Here is a 6,998-nt window from a genome sequence, read left to right on the forward strand (position 1 = left end):
AGATCAAAGGTATGGGTTTGGGGTCATTATTATTATTTTAAATTTTCCTTTCAGTTGTCCTCCAGATTTATTGGCACATCTTAGTAAGCACATCCAGGGCTGCATCTGTTTATTGAAATATGTCAAATAGTATTCTATCAATTACTGGGGCCTTGGTTGGTGTTTTTTTTTAACCAATCGTTTTAGAGCATCTTGAACTTTCTCCTTCATTACCATTGCCTCTTGATTATAAATTGTTTCATTAAATTATTCTGTATCGTTCAATTAATTTTTGGTAACATGACTCTGTGTACTTCCTCCACCTTCTTTTAATACTTAATGCATCTTTCAGTATTCTACCCACAGGATTGTTAAGTATCCCAACTCAAGGCTTCAATTTGTTCATCAGTTCTTTCAACTTAAGAAATGTCAAGCAAGTTCTGCTTTTTTTATTTTCTGACTTCTTATATAATACTTTGCTTTGTCTTCCCAAGCAGCCCTTTGAAATCTTCTGTTCAGCAATGAACTTCCTGCTCTCCTTCCTTTGTTTTAGCTTCTTGGTGCTCTAGGGCAATACTCAGACTCTCTATTGATATCTTTCTCGATCTTTCCTTCCTCCTCTGTCTTTGCAATGATTTATTGTATTTTTCCTGAATGATATTCTTGATATCCTCCTACAGCTTATCTGGTCTTTGTTCATTAGTGCTCAAGGCCTCATTTTTTTTTTTTCTGAGATGGTTTTAATATTCACATGGAACAGATTCAAGTTTACATTTTGTTTCCCATGAATTTGATTTAAATTTCTTTAGCTGAACTTTAGTTTGAACTTGCATTTGAGTAGTTAACAGTCTGTTGTTATACAATCAACATTTGGCCAGTTTTTACAGCTGATATTGAACTTTTCTCCAGTGGCTGTTTCCACAGATATAGTTGATTTGATTGCTGTGCCTATCATTAGGTGAAATTCATGTATATAGGAGGCATTAACATTTGTTATAGATGGTGTTTGTAATTAATAACACATTGATTGTACAAAACTCTATTATTTCCAGTTTAAGTTTTGTCACTTAGTCCATGTTTTCCAATTACTGACCCTTCTTCACTGTTATCAACTTTTTTTTTTGTTATCAACTTTTGTGTCCAGGTATCCATTGTTATTAATGCATCTTGATTGTATGCTCAATCAATTTCTGACTGCAAAAGTTGGTGAAATAATATATTTTCTCCTCTTTATATATGAGGATATATGCATATGAGGATGTAAAAAGGGTACAAGTGGCTTGGAGATGGCTGTGTCTGACTTATTAACTCCACAAGGGGTAATAGTCCCATCAACATATAAATAGCTCAAAACCATTTCCCTTGAGATCAGACATATCTCAACACTCACACACCTTTCTTTATCAATTCAAACACCACGGTCTCACACAGCTATCTTTGCCATTGGATCTACTAATCTATTGCTGTGGCCACATGGAACTCCCAAAAGCAAACTCACAATTATAGGGTTCATCACAGATGTTGGCAGGTTACAATTCAGGTTGAGAACAGAAAATAAATCAGCTTACTCCACAGGGGAGCATACTACATCCTTCTCTCAGTGAGCAGCTGGTAGATCCAACACACTGACATTCTAGTTAGCAGCTGGACAGGAAGCACATTACATCAGCAGGGCTTCTTTTTAAAGCATTTAGTGCCTTGTTTATAAAATGGAAAACTGTGCTAAAATATTCCATGTGTAATTTGAGGACTCTAAACTCACATAAATCATACAGGGCAGTGCTTAATAAATGGTGAATATAATATTCACTCAGAATTTTCAATATATCAGACATCATTGAAGTCATTTTCATGTAATTTACTCATCTAATTCTAAAATAAAAAAAGTTTGAAGTATTATTTTCTTCCCTGTTACTTGAGAAAGCTAAAACATAGAAATTTGAACTTACACAAAGATAGACCAATGAGTGAGATTTTAGAACAATTCCTTAAACCGAATTAATTATAAGGGACATGCAATTGTTATGTAGAAAATGTGAAAAATAATGTGCAAACTCTAAATTAATTACCTGTCTGTTTATGTGAAAAGAGATCCTAATTTGGTCTTTTAGTTGTTTAATTTACTGAAATTGTATAATCTATGAATATTGCTAAGAAGTATTTCATAAGATAATTTTCTTGAAGCTAAACTTGTAAACAAAAGAAAATCATTTAACTAATCTTGAACATGGAGAAATTTAAATATTAAAAAATCTGAAGGAAATTTAGAGATTTCCCAGCTTCATACTCCAGAAGAATTCTATTGTCACAGCACGAGATAGCTAAGACCTATTTGTGGCCCACTGGTAAGAAGTTGTGTTGCCAAATCTAAGCCACTTGGTTCAAATTTTCCAGGTGTTTCATGGGTGAAAGATGGACAGTCTCCTTCCATGTCATTTGTTTTTCTTATGTACCATAGATTCAGAACCAACCCATAGCTGACCCTCTGGTGGCATGTTTTCAGAGGCAGTTAATTGCACTGGAAGAGATTGCCCACCCTTCTTCCACAGAGCAGCTGGCCTCGAACCATGTGCCTTCAGGATTGCAACACAGCTTCTTGCCACTAGGCCACCATAACTCTCCATGTGGTATAAAACCTCTGAGAATGCCCTGAAAGATTCTGCTAAGAGCTGATTCCAACTCAAAACACATGACAACAGATTAACTAAGAAATCTACTAGAAAATTAATTTCTTTTCTATTTTATCTTCAGATCCTATTTGATTCATCACCTTGCCAACAGAAAAGTTCAGATTTAACCAAAACAAAGTTAAGCCACTTTTGAAAGGCCTGCGTCTTTATAGCACAATAAAGCAGAAACAAATGGAGGTAAAATTTAGCCTTAGTTTTTTTCAGAGAAGATGGTCACATATTTACACAAAAGACCCCATTAAAATCTGATTAGCAATGCACCACTTCCACAAATTGAATGTGCAGAAATTGCTGGTCCTTTCTACTTAAGCCATTCTTTCAGTCTGCTTCTTGCTCAGCTGTGAGTTCTCCTTTTGTGGATATGACAGAGGAAGGAGAGGCTGCCTGTATTTTTAGTGATGGCAACACCTGCTCACTCTTGAACTTCAATGAAGAAGTGATGAAACTTATCTTCTCTCCTGAATCTATTTGAGTATTTAAATATATATCCTGGGAGATAGGTAGTGGTTCCTTGGCAAAGAATTTAGAGTGATTGTGTAGGGCTCTTCAGTATTATAGGAGCCAGTTGTTTTCAGAAAGCATTGCGTCTAGGCTATGATGAAGCAAACAATACAAAATGAGCATTCAAAAGGCCTGTGAGTGCCTTGCCTCTCACAGCAATTACTCAGGGAGGAGAAGGGAGAAAGACAGAAATATAAGGGCATAGAAATCAGTTGAAATTCCTGTGGTGCTGTTACAACATTAAATGAATTAATTAAAGTGCTTAAATCTCACTGCCAGCAGTCAGAACTGATTCATCACTGACCTGCCATTGAGTTTCCAAGGATGTAAATCCTATAAAAGGAAATCACTCCTCTTTTGGAATGGTTGTCCAACCACTGAATAGGTTTCCTTTGTGTCAGCCGTACAACTGCCTGTGGGTTATACCACCAGCTTCACTGTGCGTGTTGCTTTTGTATTTGGTGTAATTGTACCTAGTTTCTAAATCCAAGCAAGACACTCATAAAAGCTCATCACCACTGAATTGGACCTGACTCACTGCTGAACCTCCGGTGAGTTTTCAGAGGCTGTAAATTGCGCTGGAGAAAATTGTTTGTTTTGCTTCTGTGGGTCATGAGAGAGGCATTACCGGCCTTGGGGGTCAGGTGTCAGCAGTTTAATTCCCTATTAACTACTGCGTCAGTCAAAAAGAGTCAGTGTGTCAAAGGACATATGTGTGGTTCAGTGAGGATCATTCCTACATGAAAGTTAACTAGTGTGTGAAGACCACTGGGTGTAGTGTTGTCTGATTGAGATAAAAACTGACTTTAAATAGGAATGAGATTTCATGAGCATTGAATACTTAATACTTTAAACATGCTTCAGAGTCATTCAATATGAACTTACATTTGTTTAAACTAGACCTTTAATTTATGAAGTAAAAAGGTGTTAGTAATATAGAAATCATTTTTCATTGTTGTTACATGCTGTCGAGTCACCTGTGACTCATAGGAACCCTATGCACAGGAGCTCTGAACCCTGACCTAAAACTAAGCCAATCTCACTGTCTCTGACACACGCATCCCCTTTAACTCAGTTAGTGCATCATTTAATCTCATCCATGTTCTTGAACTTTTTCACTTTCTCTCCATCCTTCCAAGCATAACATCCTTCTCCAAGGACTGGTCCCTCCATGCAGTTTGACCAAAGTATGTCAGACAGAGCTTCAAAATCCTCACCTCTAAGGAGTAATATAGTTTCACCCTCCCCAGGACAAATCTGTTTGTACTCTTTGAAGTCCACGGAATGTTCAACACTCTCCTCCAGCACCAAAATTCAAATACATCAATCCTCCTTCTGTCATTCTGAATTGTTGTCCAGCTCTCTGATGCCTAGCAAGTAATTAAAAACAACATGGACTGGAGTAGGCATACCTAAATCTCCTGACTGACATCATTGCTCTTTAGCACTCTGGAAAGGTCCTTGACAGCAGATTTTCCCAATGCTACTCATCTTTTGATTTTCTGACTCCTAGTGTCAAGAGTGTTGGTTGTAAAAGCAAGCAAACTGAAATTGTTTGTAATCTCAATCTCTACTCTATCTTTCATGATGCTGCCAATTGATCCAGTGGTGAAAATCTTTGTTTTCTTGATGTTGAGTTTCAATCCATATTGAAGACTTTAATCGTTGCTCTTCTGCAGCACATATTTCAGACCCCTTCATTTTCAGCAAAGAAGGTTGTGTAAGCAAATCTGTATAATACAGCTTTTGATGGGTTTTTCAATTCTGATGCCACACTTCTCTTAAAGCCCAGCTTCTCAAATGGTCTGTTCTGTATATAGACTGAAAAGGTGTGGGCACAAGATGCGTCCCTGATGTACTCCTTTGCTGATTTTGAACCATGCTGTGTTTACTTGCTCTGTTCTGATGATTGCTTTGGTATAAGTGTAGGTTTCACATGAGCACAATTAGGTGTTCTGGAATTCCCATTCTTTTCAAAGTTAACCACAGTTTGCTGTGAGCAGATATAATTAATAGTATGCGAGTGCATATACTTCTGTTTATTTTACCAAGAATAAAATCTTGATAAATAGTTATGATTCATTGAGATATCTATGAACATTTAGTGTTTATAAAATACAGACAATGATAGTGAAAAACAAATGAAGAAACAAATTTCCATTACTGTCCAGGGAACTTCTATCAAAGTAATCATCTCTCAAATAATAATAATTAAACCTTTGGACAAAATGTGAGACCCTCAACCAAATGGATTAACACAGTGACTGTTGTAAAGGGCTCACATGTGTCAGAAATTATGAGGATGGCACAGGATAGGAGGGGGCTCAAATCTATTGTAATGTGGTCACTATGGGTGGTACTTGACTTGATGACACCTAACAACAACAACAACATACTTAAGAGGAACAAAACAGTACTTGAGAGAAATAAAAAATCAATAGGAAATGCAAATAACCATTCCTTCAAAGGAACAAAAGAAGACATGATAATTAAAGAAATTCTAACTTTTCCTCCTAATTTGTGAGACAAAAGATAGCGAGAGCTTTAAAACAAACAACATATGTAGTCTTTCTTGAATAAAAATTCAGGTGGTGAAATTTGGGATTACCAGAAAGACTAGAAAGGTGATAAATACTACAAGAAATTAGTTAGCGGTGAAAAATCACAAAATCCCCTGTGTGTGTGTGTGTGTGTGTGTGTGTGTGTGTGTGTGTGTGTTGTTGATGTGGTTTTGTGTCATTGAGTTGGAACGTGCTCATAGTTGACCATTCAGAGTATTGTCAGAGGTTTTAAATTGCATGGGAAAAGATCATGCATCAAACAGATGATAGATGATAGATAGATAGATAATAGATAGTGGTTATTGTTCTTGTTAGCTGCCATTAATTCAACTGTATATCATAATGACCCTATGACTAATAGACCCGAACCTTGAATTTAGCAGATATGGTTTCATAACAGGTAAATGAAAGTACCTGATGGGTACCTTTACATTCAGGGAGTGGTCTCAGAATAATGGACAGAAAAGTTTTCCTGGTAACTTAGTCTTTCTCAATTTCTTCTGTTTCTGGAGGTTCAATGTAGAAATTTATTGATTTATTTATTTATTTTCAGACTCAAGACAGTGCATCAATTTGTCCATAATAACAAAAGCCCTTTGGGAACAGATCAAATATCTTGCATAGACCATGTCTCAAAGAAAACGAATGTTTTCCTTGAGGCATATGACACAAATCAGCACCAAGGTAAAAGGGACTGTCTCGGAAAGTAGCTTCTGAAAAACCAGCATAGATTCCAAACACATATAAATTATTTCAAGATGGACTTAAAGCTCTATTTTTAGACCTTATTTTTTTTATGCACAAAATCTCCGATGTTAGACTCATACAACATTTTGTGTCATTTTTGTTAATTAATAAATAATCTCAATTTAAATCTGGATAATTTATCAATTTGAAAATTTAACATAAAAATAAAGTAAAAATCTATGTATAGTTTAGAAGGTTATTTTGAATTAAAACATTTACTAATATTTAATGAATTTCTTTTATTTTATACTTTTTTCCTAATTGAATATAATGGTGATAGCTAGTTAGTAGTGAACTAATTACATTTGATTTTCAGTTGTTACACATTATGAACCATTTGGTTCTTCTGCATTCCAAGTTTATAATGGAAAAATTTAGACATCTATGATGTTCAGTAGAGCTGTCTTTCTGGTGAGCCCTGGTTTCTACTGTTGAATCTTTCAGCCTGTGATGCTAGCTCTAAGTCTCCTTCATATCATGGGCTCTCAGCTGCCACTTCAGATTTTCTGTCTCTCAATGG

The sequence above is a fragment of the Elephantulus edwardii genome, unplaced genomic scaffold (genome assembly GCF_000299155.1).
Source record: "Elephantulus edwardii isolate Elephantulus edwardi_28Jun2011 unplaced genomic scaffold, EleEdw1.0 scaffold00008, whole genome shotgun sequence".
Taxonomy (NCBI): Eukaryota; Metazoa; Chordata; class Mammalia; order Macroscelidea; family Macroscelididae; genus Elephantulus; species Elephantulus edwardii.